The following is a 16189-nucleotide window of genomic DNA, read 5'->3' on the forward strand; positions in this document are numbered from 1 at the left end:
TACTTTAAAACATGAAGTCAATACAGAACATTTCAAGAAAGTTTCTTCAAGTTCAGTCGCAAAAACCACCAAGCAGGAAACATGCTTTCACGAGGACCGCCACAGGAAAGGAAGACTCAGAGTTACCTCTGCTGCAGAAGATAAATTCATCGTAGTTACCAGCCTCAGAAATTGCAGCCCAAATAAATGCTTCACAGAGTTCAAGTAACAGACAAAAATCTCAACATCCACTGTTCAGAGGAGACTGCATGAATCAGGCCTTCATGGTCGAATTTCTGCAAAGAAACCACTACTAAAGGACACCAATACGAAGAAGAGACTTGCTTGGTCCAAGAAATATTAGCAATGGACATTAGACAGGTGGAAATCTGTCCTTTGGTCTGATGAGTCCAAATTTGAGATTTTTGGTTCCAACCACCGTGGCTTTGTGAGACGCAGAGTAAGTGACTGTCATTTATTTAGAATTCAAGGCACACTTAACCAGCATGGCTACCACAGCATTCTGCAGCAATACAACATCCCATCTGGTTTGCGTTTAGTGGGACTATCATTTGATTTTCAACAGAACAATAATCCAACACATCACCAGGCAGTGTAAGGACTATTTGACCACAATCACCTGAACTCAACCCAATTGAGATGGTTTGGGATGAGCTGGATCGCAAAGTGAAGGAAAAGTGCTCAGCATATGTGGGAACTCGTGGTTGAGAGAATACCAAGAGTGTGCAAAGCTGTCATCAAGGCAAAGGGTGGCTACTTCGAGGAATCTACATTCTACAATGTAGAAAATAGTAATGTCACATCAAATCCCGCTCCTCCCCTCCAGCGTTCGACGTCACCGGTTTACTAACCACCCGTCCTGGCTTTCATCATTACGTGAACCTGTGCTTCATCAATAGGCACACCTGGACTCCATCACTTCACTGATTACCTCCCCCATATCTTTCACTCCCTTAGTTCCATTCCCCAGGCAGTATTGACGATGTGTTTCATGTCTGTACGCTACTTGTGTATCTTGCACTGTTGTGTTGCATGTTTATTATTAAACTCACCACTTGCACTTGCTTCCCGACTCCCAGTGTCCACATTACAAGTAAAAATAAAGAAAAACCCTTGAATGAGTCATACTTTTGACTGGTACTGTACAGTTTTCTGAGGGTTAGGAGAATATCCCATCAACATCCCACCAAACACACACAGTTATTAATGTTCTCAGAAAATAATTATTAATGTTCTAGACACATTTTATGGGAACGTTGCAAGAACATTTCTGTGTATCAGTTGTCTCCTGATGGAACCAAAGAAATGTTCTCCACCAAAAAATTATAATTGACATTACTCCTTGTTTCTGTTGCCGAACCAGTCAAGGCCTTGAGTGGTGAACCACTGACCCATTCACAGCTCTTCGTCTGTTGGCAAGGTTAGGGATACTCACACACAATGCTTTTAACAGTGTTTTCAGCTTACATTTGGAAAGTATTCAGAATCCTTGACTTTTTCACGTTTGTTACATTACAGCCTTATTCTAAAATTGATTAAATGATTTTTTTCCCCTCATCAATCTACACACAATACCCAATGACAAAGTGAAAACAGTTTTTTTTGCAAATGTATAAAAAAATATCACAATTACATAAGTATTCAGACCCTTTACTCAGTAAATTGTTGAAGCACCTTTGGCAGCGATTACAGCCTTGAATCTTCTTAGGTATAATGCTACAAACTTGGCACACCTGTATTTGGGGAGTTTATCTGCAGATCCTCTCAAGCTCTGTCAGGGTGGATGGGTAGCGTAACTGCACAGCTACAGAGATGTTTGATCGGGTTCAAGTCTAGGCTCTAGCTGGGCCATGTAAGGACATTCAGAGACTTGTCCCGAAGCCACTCCTTCATTGTCTTGGCTGTGTGCTTAGGGTCATTGTCCTGTTGGAAGATTAACCTTCTCCCCCAGTCTGAGGTCCAGAGCGCATCAAGGATCTCTCTGTATGTTGGTATTTTGCTCTGTTCATCTTTTCCTTGATCCTGCCTAGTCTCCCAGTCCCTGCTCCTGAAATACATCACCACAGCATGATTCTGCCACCACCGTAGGGATGGTGCCAAGTTTCCTCCAGAAGTGACTCTAGGCATTCAGGCCAAAGAGTTCATTCTTGGTTTCATCAGACCAAAGAATCTTGTTTCTCATGGCATGAGAGTCTTTAGGTGCCTTTTGGCAAACTCCAAGCGGGCTGTTATGTGCCTTTTACTGAAGAGGGGCTTCTGTCTGGCCACTCTACCATAAAGGCTTAATTGGTGGAGTGCTGCAGAGACGATTGTCCTTCTGGAAGGTTCTCCCACAGAGGAACTCTGATGGTCACTCTACCATCAGAGTGACCATCGGGTTTTTGGTCACCTCCCTGACCAAGGCCCTTCTCCCCCGATTGCTCAGTTTGGCCATCCGGCCAGCTCTAGGAAGAGTCTTGGTGGTTCCAAACTTGTACCATTTAAGAATAATGTAGGCCACTGTGTTCTTGGGGACCTTCAATTCCGCAGAAATGTTTTGTTACCATAACCCAGATCTGTGCCTCGACACAATCCTGTCTCTGAGCTCTACGGACAATTCCTTCAACCTCATGGCTTGGTTTTTGCTCTGACATGCACTGTCAACTGTGGGACCTTATATAGACAGGTGTGTGCCTTTCCTAATCATGTCCAATCAATTGAATTTACCACAATTTACCACAATTTTTATGAAGGACAGCATCCCAGAGTCGACTCTTCACTGTTGACGTTGAGACTGGTGTATTGTGGGTACTATTTAATGAAGCTGCCAGTTGAGGACTTGCGAAGCGTCTGTTTCTCAAACTAGACATTGTAATGTACTTGTCCTCTTGCTCAGTTGAGCACTGGGGCCTCCCACTCCTCTTTCTATTCTAGTTAGAGACAGTTTGCTCTGTTCTGTGAAGGGAGTAGTTCACAGCATTGTACGAGATCTTCAGTTTCTTGGCAATTTCTCCCATGGAATAGCCTTCAGTTCTCAGTACAAGAATAGACTGATGAGTTTCAGAAGAAAGTTCTTTATTTCTGGCCATTTCGAACCCACAAATGCTGATGCTCCAGATACTCAACTAGTCTAAAGAAGGACAATTTTATTGCTTTTTTAATCAGAACAACAGTTTTCAGCTGTGCTAACATAATTGCGAAAGGGTTTTATTTTTTATTTAATTAGGTCAGTTAAGAACAAATTCTTATTTTCAATGATGGCCTAGGAACAGTGGGTTTAACTGCCTTGGTCAGAGGCAGAATTACAGATTTTGACCTTGTCAGCTCGGGGATTCGATCTTGCAACCTTTCGGTTACTAGTCCAACGCTCTAAATACTAGGCTACCTTCCGCCCCCTTTTAAAATGATAAACTTGGATTAGCTAACACAACACACCATTGGTACACAGGAGTGATGGTTGCTGATAATGGGCCTCTGTACGCCTATGCAGATATTCCATAAAAAATCAGCTGTTTCCAGCTACAATACTAATTTACAACATTAACAATGTCTACACTGTATTTCTGATCAATTTGATGTTAATATAATGGACCAAAAAATGTATTTTCTTTCCAAAACCAGGACATTTCTAAGTGATCCCAAACTTTTGAACAGTATACTACTCTACTGTATTTTAGTCAGTGCCACTCCGACATTGCTCGTCCTAAAATTTATATATTTCTTAATTCCATTCTTTTACTTTTAGATTTGTGTATTGTTGTGAATTGTTAAATACTACTGCACTGTTGGAGCTAGGAACACAAGCATTTCACTACGCCCGCAATAACATCTGCTAAATATGTGTATGTGACCAATACAATATGATTTGATTTGATTTGATTGGCTAGGCAACAGAGGTGAAGGCATTATTGTTGTCTATCAACAATGACAAGCCACCGGGGCCTGGTAACTTGGATGGAAAATTACTGAGGATAATAACAGACGATATTGCCACTCCTATTTGTCATATATTCAATTTATTAAGCCTACTACAAAGTTTGTGCCCTCAGTCCTGGAGGGAGGCACAAGTCATTCTGCTACCTAAGAACAGTAAAGCCCCCCCTTTTCTAATTGTATTATTACCTTTAAGAAGTCACATTGAGATTAAAAATCTATTTTACAAATGAGCCCCACAGAATAATAAAACAACATACACATGTGTATAAAACAATATAATTCAGCACACAATAACAAAATAACCAATTTTTATAAAAGCAGTCACATTAAACTACATAGAGGTCCTCAATCAATAATGTCAAGTGCCTGAGTGGCACCAGCACATCTAACTGCAGTGAACTCTGCAGATTGTTCCACAAACTAGGGGCAAAAAAACAAAACGCATATTTTCCCAAATCTGTGGAGACTGAAATAATCTCTAGTGTTATCCATTCCTGAGAACAGATTTGGTAACTTATGGCCTTAATTAATGAAGTTGCATATGAGGGACGTTTTTGTAAGATGTTTTGTAAATAAACAAAAGAGACAGGAAGGTCCATCACACATTTTTATACAGACTACAATGAGTCCTAAAATTGTCCCCTGGTCGGCTCAAATAGCCGACCAATCAACCTGTTACCAACCCTTTTTAAACTTTCGGGAAGAAATTGTGTTGGACAAGATGCAAAACAATTTTACAGTAAAAAAATGAACAAAATACTTTCAGCACACTTCAACAAGCACAGCACTTAACACAAATTACTGATGATTGGCTGAGAGAAATTGATGATAAAAAGATTGTGGGCGCTGTTTTATTAGACTTCAGTGCGGCTTTTGACATTATCGATCATAGTCTGCTGCTGGAAAAACATATGTGTTATGGCTTTATACCCCCTGCTATATTGTGGAAAAAGAGTTGCCTGTCTAACAGAACAGAGAGGGTGTTATTTAATGGATGCCTCTCTAACATAATCCGGGTAGAATCAGGAATTCTCAAGGCCCCTTACTTTTTTCAATCTTTACTAACGATATACCACTGGCTTTGAGTAAGGCCAGTGCGTCTATGCATGGGGGTGACTCAACACTACAAGCATCAGCTACTACAACGACTGAAATGACTGCAACACTTAACAAAGAGCTGCAGTTAGTTTCAGAATGGGTGGCAAGGAATACGTTTTCTAATTATTACAAAATCTAAAAGCGTTGTATTTGGGACAAATCATTCACTAAATCCTAAACCCCAACTAAATGATGTTATGAATAATGTGGAAATTGAGCAAGTTGAGGAGACTAAACTGCTTGGAGAAACCCTGGATTGTAAAATGTCATGGTCAAAACATGTTGATGCAGTAGTAGCTAAGATGGGGAGAAGTCTGTCCATAATAAAGCACTGCTCTGCGTTTTTAACAACACTATCAACAAGGCAGGTCCAACAGGCCCTAGTTTTGTCACACCTGGACTACTGTTCAGTCGTGTGGTCAGGTGCCACAAAAAGGGATGTAGGAAAATTACAATTGGCTTGGAACAGGGCAGGACAGCTGGCACTTAAATGTACACAGGGAGATAACATTAATGATATGTATGTCAATCTCTTATGGCTCAAAGTGGAGGAGAGATTGACTTCATCACAACGTGTTTTGTAAGAAGTGTTGACAAGGTGAATGCACTGAGCTGTCTGTTTAAACTACTAGCACATAACTCGGACACCCATGCATACCCCACAAAACATGCCACCAAAGGTCTCTTCACTATCCCGAAGTCCAGAACAGACTATGGGAGGCGCACAGTACTACATAGAGCATGACTACATGGAACTCTATTCCACATCAGGTAACTAGCACTCTACACACACATACATTGAAATTACATTGTATGATGGTATTATACATTCGTTATTGTAGATATGTAGTGGTGTAATAATGTCATATGATGTACTGTTTTATCTTTTGTTTTATGGGTAATGTAAGTGCCTTAATGTTTTTGGACCCCAGGAAGAGTACCCACTGCAATGGAAGCAGCTAATGGGGATCCCTATTAAATACAAAATACAAACAGTAACAAGGTGTGATGTGTAATTGTTTTTTTGTGTGAAAGAATGTTTCTTTGGGAACATCAGGCAATTTCGTGACAACTGATACACAGAAATGTCCCTGCAACGTTCTCATGATCCAATTGATTATTATAACTTGTTGTAATAACCTGTGGTAAAGTATTTTTTATGTTGTTGTTGCTGTATCGATGTAATTTGTGTCCTAAGGGCACAATTGTAAATGATAGGGTAAGTCTCAACACCCTGACTCAATTGACTTACCCCCCAAAAATGTTTATAACATTTGACCGACCGTCTCAAATCGGTCTTATGTATCAAAATTTGTAATGTTGTTTTTTATATTGGATAAAAGTAGAGACTCAGCGCTATAAACTGGTATATCATACATTGCATTTTTGAGGAACAATCGGAAAGTAATTCTGCTTTAAAAGTTGATAAACTTGTAAACTCACTTTTGAGAAAATGGCCTTTGAATGTTTTGGTACCTACTGGAGAGCTCTCCTTTGTCTACACCCATTCAGCATTGTTCACACCCTCTTCAGCCAGCCCCACCCATCTCTTTAAGGATTCACATGTGAGGTCATGTCCTAAACAGTGAGTAGTGTAGTAACGATTTAGACTAAAAGTGGTAAAAGTATTAGCCTACAATAAGGAAAAAGTCCATGTAAACAGAAAGTGTGCAGATAAAAATATTTTTAAAATATTAGATGACGCTTACCCTGACACACTTGTCTAAATTGATGGGCCATGTGAAATAAATGCTATAACCCCCAGTCACATCCAGTGGTGGAAAAAGTACTAAATTGTCATACTTGAGTAAAAGTAAAGAAAAATTAAAGAAAATTACTCAACTAAAAGTAAAAGTCACCCAGTAAAATACTACTTCAGTAAAATACTAAAAGCATTTGGTTTTAAAAATATCAAAAGTAAATGGAATTGCTCAAATGTAGTTAAGTGGCAAAAGTAAAATTATAAATAATTTAAAATTCCTTAAATTAAACCTGACGGCACAATTTTCTTTTCTATTTTTTATTGACGGATAGCCAGGGGCACACTCCAACCCTGAGACATAATTTACAAACTAAGCATTTGTGTTTAATGAGTCTTCCAGATCAGATAAAGTAGGGAAGACCAGGGAATTGGACAATTTTCCAGTCAAAATGTAACGAGTACCTTTGGGTGTCAAGGAAAATTAATCGAGTGAAAAGTACATTATTTTCTTTCGGAATGTAGTAAAGTAAAAATTGCCCAAAATATAAATAGTAAAGAAAGTACAGATACCCCCAAAAAATACTTTTGTACTTTAAAGTATTTTTACTTAGGTACTTTACACAACAGGCCACATCTTGCTAAGAAGATGGGTCTCTACAGAAGGTGTAAACGGTACAGCCAAATGGCTACTTGCATAGTAGCAATATCAGAAATAGATAGTGTCAATATCTGTGTCATGAGAGAGTCATTTGAATAGAGGCACTGCAGATTGTGCTGGTGACTGGTCTGTCCGAAACACACATGAACAAAGAAATCTATGTTCGGTGAGCCTGTTTCTGTCCTGCTCTTGACTTTGGTGCAGGGCATGTGATGTCCATAGCCTCTTCGTCGCAAAACTCCCTGATATTCTCAAAAATACACATTTCTGTAGCTGTGTCCAGGCCAGGTGGTGCTTGTACAGGCAGACCATATATGGGAGGAAGGGTCCCGACAGTCCCAACGCTCCTTGGCGACAACAACACCAGGCTCCAGAGCATTGAAGTTGTAAAATAGGAAATAACAAAAAGAAATGTGAAGACATTACAACCTTGCACAACATCAATTCACCTCCCAAGTTTAGATAAGAAAAATAACCTCATACAATGCTATGAAAATTATATTCACCTGAAGTGCTGGTACTGCTTGATCTGTGGCAGCAGCCTGAAGTACGGAGTCAGGTGTTGTTGCCAGCCATAGCTTTCCACCAGCACTGTAACATCCTCCAGTTCAACCAGCTGTGGGATGTTGACCCCTATCACAGTGCTGTCCTTCACAACACCAGCAATCTCAGACAAAGTGTTCACTCTGGTCTTTCTAAAGTGCTGCTGGATGAGGCCGAAGCACCAGTCGGGGGCAAACTTGGTGTGGCCTGTGATCACAAAGTGAAGGGCGAGACTCTGGTGGAGCTTGTGCATGCTCTGCCAGGCATAATACCAGAGCACAAACTTGTTTTTGTTTTGGCCACTGCGGTTATCACAATTCAGGGCCACACGTGTTTCCCAACTCCGTAGTTGGTGAAGAAATGGTGCATGTAGTTAATGACATGCTGGATCAATGCTGGATGACATGCCTTTATCAATCAAGTAGTTGACTTGTTGTGGAATTCCTTCACAGCAGACACCAAACAAGCCACACTTGCAAGGAGTTAAAAAGTAGATGGGACCTGGCTGCATAGAGTCAGAAGGATAGTGGACCTGCAAACAACAAAAGAACATTAATTAAGATAAATTACAATCAATTGTCTCGTCCCTGTCAGTCTGTCTTTACACAGCTCAGTGAAAAGGATTTGCCTGCCTCCCATATATATAGATATATATATATATATACACTGCTCAAAAAAATAAAGGGAACACTTAAACAACACAATGTAACTCCAAGTCAATCACACTTCTGTGAAATCAAACTGTCCACTTAGGAAGCAACACTAATTTACAATAAATTTCACATGCTGTTGTGCAAATGGAATAGACAACAGGTGGAAATTATAGGCAATTAGCAAGACACCCCCAGTAAAGGAGTGGTTCTGCAGGTGGGGACCACAGACCACTTCTCAGTTCCTATGCTTCCTGGCTGATGTTTTGGTCACTTTTGAATGCTGGCGGTGCTTTCACTCTAGTGGTAGCATGAGACGGAGTCTGCAACCCACACAAGTGCCTCAGGTAGTGCAGCTCATCCAGGATGGCACATCAATGCGAGCTGTGGCAAGATGGTTTGCTGTGTCTGTCAGCTTAGTGTCCAGAGCATGGAGGCGCTACCAGGAGACAGGCCAGTACATCAGGAGACGTGGAGGAGGGAACAACCCAGCAGCAGGACCGCTACCTCCGCCTTTGTGCAAGGAGGAGCACTGCCAGAGCCCTGCAAAATGACCTCCAGCAGGCCACAAAGGTGCATGTGTCTGCTCAAACGGTCAGAAACAGACTCCATGAGGGTGGAAAGGGGGCCCGATGTCCACAGGTGGGGGTTGTGCTCACAGCCCAACACCGTGCAGGACGTTTGGCATTTGCCAGAGAACACCAAGATTGGCAAATTCGCCACTGGCGCCCTTTGCTCTTCACAGATGAAAGCAGGTTTACACTGAGTATATGTGACAGACGTGACAGAGTCTGGAGACGACGTGGAGAACGTTCTGCTGCCTGCAACATCCTCCAGCATGACCGGTTTGGCGGTGGATCAGTCATGGTGTGGGGTGGCATTTCTTTGGGGCTCGCCAGAGTGTGCTCGCCAGAGGTAGCCTGACTGCCATTAGGTACCGAGATGAGATCCTCAGACCCCTTGTGAGACCATATGCTGGTGCGGTTGACCCTGGGTTCCTCCTAATGCAAGACAATGCTAGACCTCATGTGGCTGGAGTGTGTCAGCAGTTCCTGCAAGAGGAAGGCATTGATGCTATGGACTGGCCCGACCGTTCCCCAGACCTGAATCCAATTGAGCACATCTGGGACATCATGTCTCGCTCCATCCACCAACACCAAGGTGCACCACAGACTGTCCAGGAGTTGGCGGATGCTTTAGTCCAGGTCTGGGAGGAGATCCCTCAGGAGACCATCCGCCACCTCATCAGGAGCATGCCCAGGCGTTGTAGGGAGGTCATACAGGCACGTGGAGGCCACACACACTACTGAGCCTCATTTTGACTTGTTTTAAGGACATTACATCAAAGTTGGACCAGCCTGTAGTGTGGTTTTCCACTTAAATTTTGAGTGTGACTCCAAATCCAGACCTCCATGGGTTGATAAATTTGATTTCCATTGATAATTTTTGTGTGATTTTGTTGTCAGCACATTCAACTATGTAAAGAAAAAGTATTTAATAAGAATATTTCATTCATTCAGATCTAGGATGTGTTATTTTAGTGTTCCCTTTATTTTTTTGAGCAGTGTATATATCCAAATTGGGCCCAATTAGCAATTTTCCCGTTAGTGACTCGTTAGTGTTACAAGGTCTCAGGTGTGAATGGGGAGCAGGTGTGTTACATTTGGTGTCATCGCTCTCACACTCCCTCATACTGACTGGTCACTGGAAGTTCAACATGGCACCTCATGGCAAAGAACTCTCTGAGGATCTGAAAAAAAGAATTGTTGCTCTACATAAAGATGGCCTGGGCTATAAGAAGATTGCCAAGACCCTGAAACTGAGCTGCAGCACGGTTGCCAAGACCATACAGCGGTTTAACTGGACAGGTTCCACTCAGAACAAGCCTCGCCATGGTCGACCAAAGAAGTTGAGTGTACGTGCTCAGAGTCATATCCAGAGATTGTCTTTGGGAAATAGACGTATGAGTGTTGCCAGCATTGCTGCAGAGGTTGAAGGGGTGGGGTGTCAGCCTGTCAGTGCTCAGACCATATGCCGTACACTGCATCAAATTGGTCTGCATGGCTGTCGTCCCAGAAGGAAGGCTCTTCTAAAGATGATGCACAAGAAAGCCCGCAACCAGTTTGCTGAATACAAGCAGACTAAAGACATGGATAACTGGAACCATGTCCTGTGGTCTGATGAGACCAAGATGAACTTATTTGGTTCAGATGGTGTCAAGCGTGTGTGGCGGCAACCAGGTGAGGAGTACAAAGACAAGTGTGTCTTGCCTACAGTCAAGCATGGTGGTGGGAGTGTCATGGTCTGGGGCTGCATGAGTGTTGCCGGCACTGGGGAGCTACAGTTCATTGAGGGAACCATGAATGCCAACATGTACTGTGACATACTGAAGCAGAGCATGATCCCCTCCCTTCGGAGACTGGGCCGCAGGGCAGTATTCCAACAAGTAGTCGTCATGGAGGAGTGGAAGAGGACTCCAGTGGCAACCTGTGAAGCTCTGGTGAACTCCATGCCCAAGAGGGTTAAGGCAGTGCTGGAAAATGATGGTGGCCACACAAAATATTGACACTTTGGGCCCAATTTGGACATTTTCACCTAGGGGTGTACTCACTTTTGTTGCCAGCGGTTTAGACATTAATGGCTGTGTGTTGAGTTGTTTTGAGGGGACAGCACATTTACACTGTTATACAAGCTGTACACTCACTACTTTACATTGTAGCAAAGCGTAATTTCTTCAGTGTTGTCACATGAAAACATATACTCAAATATTTACAAAAATGTGAGGGGTGTACTCACTTTTGTGATATACTGTATATATACAGTGCCTTGCGAAAGTATTCGGCCCCCTTGAACTTTGCGACCTTTTGCCACATTTCAGGCTTCAAACATAAAGATATAAAACTGTATTTTTTTGTGAAGAATCAACAACAAGTGGGACACAATCATGAAGTGGAACGACATTTATTGGATATTTCAAACTTTTTTAACAAATCAAAAACTGAAAAATTGGGCGTGCAAAATTATTCAGCCCCTTTACTTTCAGTGCAGCAAACTCTCTCCAGAAGTTCAGTGAGGATCTCTGAATGATCCAATGTTGACCTAAATGACTAATGATGATAAATACAATCCACCTGTGTGTAATCAAGTCTCCGTATAAATGCACCTGCACTGTGATAGTCTCAGAGGTCCGTTAAAAGCGCAGAGAGCATCATGAAGAACAAGGAACACACCAGGCAGGTCCGAGATACTGTTGTGAAGAAGTTTAAAGCCGGATTTGGATACAAAAAGATTTCCCAAGCTTTAAACATCCCAAGGAGCACTGTGCAAGCGATAATATTGAAATAGAAGGAGTATCAGATCACTGCAAATCTACCAAGACCTGGCCGTCCCTCTAAACCTTCAGCTCATACAAGGAGAAGACTGATCAGAGATGCAGCCAAGAGGCCCATGATCACTCTGGATGAACTGCAGAGATCTACAGCTGAGGTGGGAGACTCTGTCCATAGGACAACAATCAGTCGTATATTGCACAAATCTGGCCTTTATGGAAGAGTGGCAAGAAGAAAGCCATTTCTTAAAGATATCCATAAAAAGTGTTGTTTAAAGTTTGCCACAAGCCACCTGGGAGACACACCAAACATGTGGAAGAAGGTGCTCTGGTCAGATGAAACCAAAATTGAACTTTTTGGCAACAATGCAAAACTTTATGTTTGGCGTAAAAGCAACACAGCTGAACACACCATCCCCACTGTCAAACATGGTGGTGGCAGCATCATGGTTTGGGCCTGCTTTTCAGCAGGGACAGGGAAGATGGTTAAAATTGATGGGAAGATGGATGGAGTCAAATACAGGACCATTCTGGAAGAAAACCTGATGGAGTCTGCAAAAGACCTGAGACTGGGATGGAGATTTGTCTTCCAACAAGACAATGATCCAAAACATAAAGCAAAATCTACAATGGAATGGTTCAAAAATAAACATATCCAGGTGTTAGAATGGCCAAGTCAAAGTCCAGACCTGAATCCAATCGAGAATCTGTGGAAAGAACTGAAAACTGCTGTTCACAAATGCTCTTTTGCAAGGAGGAATGGGAAAAAATGTCAGTCTCTCGATGTGCAAAACTGATAGAGACATACCCCAAGCGACTAACAGCTGTAATCGCAGCAAAAGGTGGCGCTACAAAGTATTAACTTAAGGGGGCTGAATAATATTGCATGCCCAATTTTTCAGTTTTTGATTTGTTAAAAAAGTTTGAAATATCCAATAAATGTCGTTCCACTTCATGATTGTGTCCCACTTGTTGTTGATTCTTCACAAAAAAATACAGTTTTATATCTTTATGTTTGAAGCCTGAAATGTGGCAAAAGGTCGCAAAGTTCAAGGGGGCCGAATACTTTCGCAAGGCACTGTATATACAGTTGAAGTCAGAAGATTACATACACTTCGTTTGAGTTATTAAAACTTGTTTTTCAACAACTTCACAAATTTCTTGTTAACAAACTATCGTTTTGGCAAGTCGGTTAGGACATCTACTGTGTGCATGACACAAATTATTTTTCCAACAATTGTTTAAAGACAGATTATTTCACTTATAGTTAGTTCACTGTATCACAATTCCAGTGGGTCAGAAGTTTACATACACTAAGTTGACTGTGCCTTTAATTAGACAGCTTGGAAAATTCCAGAAAATGATGTCATGGCTTTAGAAGCTTCTGATAGGCTAATTGACATCATTTGAGTCAATTGGAGGAAGAAGCCACTGCTCAAAAACCGCCATAAAAAAAGAGAGACTACGGGTTGCAACTGCACATGGGGACAAAGATCGTACTTTTTGGAGAAATGTCCTCTGGTCTGATGAAACAAAAATAGAACTGTTTGGTCATAATGACCATTGTTATTTTTGGAGGAAAAAGGGGGAGGCTTGCAAGCCAAAGAACACCATCCCCACCTTGAAGCACAGGGGTGGCAGCATCATGTTGTGGGGGTGCTTTGCTGCAGGTGGGACTGGTGCACTTCACAAAATAGATGGCATCATGAGGGAGGAAAATTATGTGGATATATTGAAGCAACATCTCAAGACATCAGTCAGGAAGTTAAAGCTTGGTCGCAAATGGGTCTTCCAAACGGACAATGACCTCAAGTATACTTTCAAAGTTGTGACAAAATGGCTTAAGGACAACAAAGTCACGGTATTGGAGTGGCCATCACAAAGCCATGACCTCAATCCTATAGAAATGTTGTGACCATTTAGACCATTCTCCTTGTATGACTGGTGGAGGAGAGTCAGGAGTGTTCTACTGATGCTGAAAGACAAATTCCAGATACAAATATTTTAGCATTATTATACAATAGATGCGAAATGGCATTCTGAGACAACATCACCACACACAGTTCATACACGTAATGTTACCTAGCTATAACTAGCAATGCGAAATGGCATTCTAAGAAAACATCACAAACGTTACACACAGTTCATACACATAAATTAGTGTTAGCTGAGGTTAGATGGCTGTCTTGCTAGCTAACATTAAATAGCTAACAGCAAGCTTTAACTTGGGTATTTTGTTTAGACATATAACGTTAACGTTAGCTAGCTAGCTAAACAATGAACTATAATCCCAATCCATAGAGTACTAGCAAAACAAACTGATTGTCATAGCTAGCTAAAGTTAACCAAATAGGTTCGATGTTAGCTAGCAAGCCAGCCATCGAACTTCAGCTGGCTAGTTTACAGCATGCTTTAACATGCAATGAAAACAAATTTCGGACAAATTTAGAAACGTATAATATCTGAAACTGTTGCTAGACTCTTACCAGTATACATGGATGAAAGCTTCACGACAGATTGCAACCCCTTTCATTAAATAACACGACCTGTGTCGTTTCCATTTAGTTTGCACAGCTCAGAGAAAGTCAGCATGGCACGATCGTCCTCCAGAAAGTAGTCCATCATAACATTTTCCCACTGACCTGTCTATAACACCTGATAAATTCAGGGCAGCAATGTTATTGAGAGCAGTAGCAACATATTTGCAGCTCTCCATTGCTAACATTATATCTTTCGAACAAACTGCAGTAGAAAGGATTATCTATGCATAACGAGCAGCTCACAGATCAATCTGAAACTCATCTCTCAGCATGTCCAGCCCACTCATTATCTCAGCCAATCATGGCTAGCGGGAAGGTTCCTGTCTTTTTCTTTGGCTAAACCAACTGGGCTCATAATTTAGCAACTTTTTTCATATTTAAAGATGGCATAAAACTTTGTTATTAAGTCACATGAAAGTTCACATGTTCGAGAAGGCATTTCTGCCAAAAAGCGCATTTTGCAAAAAAATATTTTTTACGTTCAAACGGCTCTCCTGTGAAGTCGTGACTTGCGACAATATGCCTAGATTCCTGAAACGGGTCACAAATTAAAAATGTAATTAAAATTTAAATGTGTCTAGAACATTAATATCTTATATTCTGAGAACATGGCAACCATGTTCTGTGTATGTTTGGAGGGACGTTCATGGAATATTCTCCTAACCCTCAGAAAACTGGACACATGAATGCTCTTGCAATATTCCCATCAAAAGTGTCTAGAGCATTAATATCTTATGTTCTGAGAACATAGCAACCATGTTCTGTGTATGTTTGGGGGGAATTTGATGGATTATTCTCCTACCCCTCCGAAATTCTTATCTTCAAAGATGGCCTTGGAACAGTGGGTTAACTGCCTTGTTCAGGGGCAGAACAACAGATTTTTACCTTGTCAGCATCTTGGATTCGATCTTGCAACCTTCCTAGTCCAACGCTCTAACCACTATTCTATTTGACATTAAGGGAATGGTCTCTTGGAAACATTCCTTGCACATTACGGGAACATTCCTATGAAAACTTTAGTTAATGACCTAATGAGACTCTACAGGGAACATTCTCTAAAGTTGTGGGAACATTAGTAGTTGAGGTCCTGAGTGAGTGTCTGAGAACCCTGGCTTGTGAAATCTAGGGTTGGGGTCAATTCCATTTCTATTCAGTCAATTCAGGAATTACACTTAAATTGAATTGATCTCAAGCATCCCTGGCGTGATCTTTATCTTAAACTCAGGTAGGACTCAACTGCCCTGGTCCCATATCTGTTATGTTTTTGTCAAGACAGCACGAACTGACCTGGGACCAGACTTCGACTCACCAGCTTTGGTGCTTCACATGTCTTATCTGTAGCTATGTTAACAGTGAGGTGTGTTTTTTATGATACAATGATATGATACAATATATCATATCTATCAAGATATCATATCTTGATAGTTTGATTCAACCACAAAGACCAGGGAGGTTTTCAAATTCCTCGCAAAGAAGGGCACCTGTTGGTAGATGAGTAAAAAAAGCATGTACTGTATTGACTCAGGTGTGAATACTTCTCCATTTCATGTTCAATACATTTGCAAACATTTCTAAAAACATATTTTCACTTTGTCATTATGGGGTATTGTGTGTAGATGGTTGAGATTTTTAAAAATATCTCGTCTTCATGTTTTTCCTCATACTCCTGGACTATCGGACCACCATTTTAAGCTGCTGTTTAGCTGCATACTGGACCCTATTCCAACTAAACTACTGAAAGAGCTGCTTCCTGTG

The 16189-nt window shown here is 41.4% G+C and overlaps 1 long non-coding RNA gene across 1 annotated transcript; it reads right to left on the reverse strand.

Moving 5' to 3' along the window:
* Positions 1 to 3978: 3978 nt before the first annotated feature.
* Positions 3979 to 14696, reverse strand: LOC149979238 (uncharacterized). The gene is made up of 2 exons (XR_016485171.1): positions 14381 to 14696; positions 3979 to 8448 (listed from the first exon to the last, which is right to left on the reverse strand). It is a non-coding gene; the product is annotated as an uncharacterized LOC149979238 (long non-coding RNA).
* Positions 14697 to 16189: the final 1493 nt, after the last annotated feature.

Source organism: Oncorhynchus mykiss, chromosome 12, assembly GCF_057628025.1.
Source record: "Oncorhynchus mykiss isolate SJ-2025 chromosome 12, ASM5762802v1, whole genome shotgun sequence".
Taxonomy (NCBI): domain Eukaryota; kingdom Metazoa; phylum Chordata; class Actinopteri; order Salmoniformes; family Salmonidae; genus Oncorhynchus; species Oncorhynchus mykiss.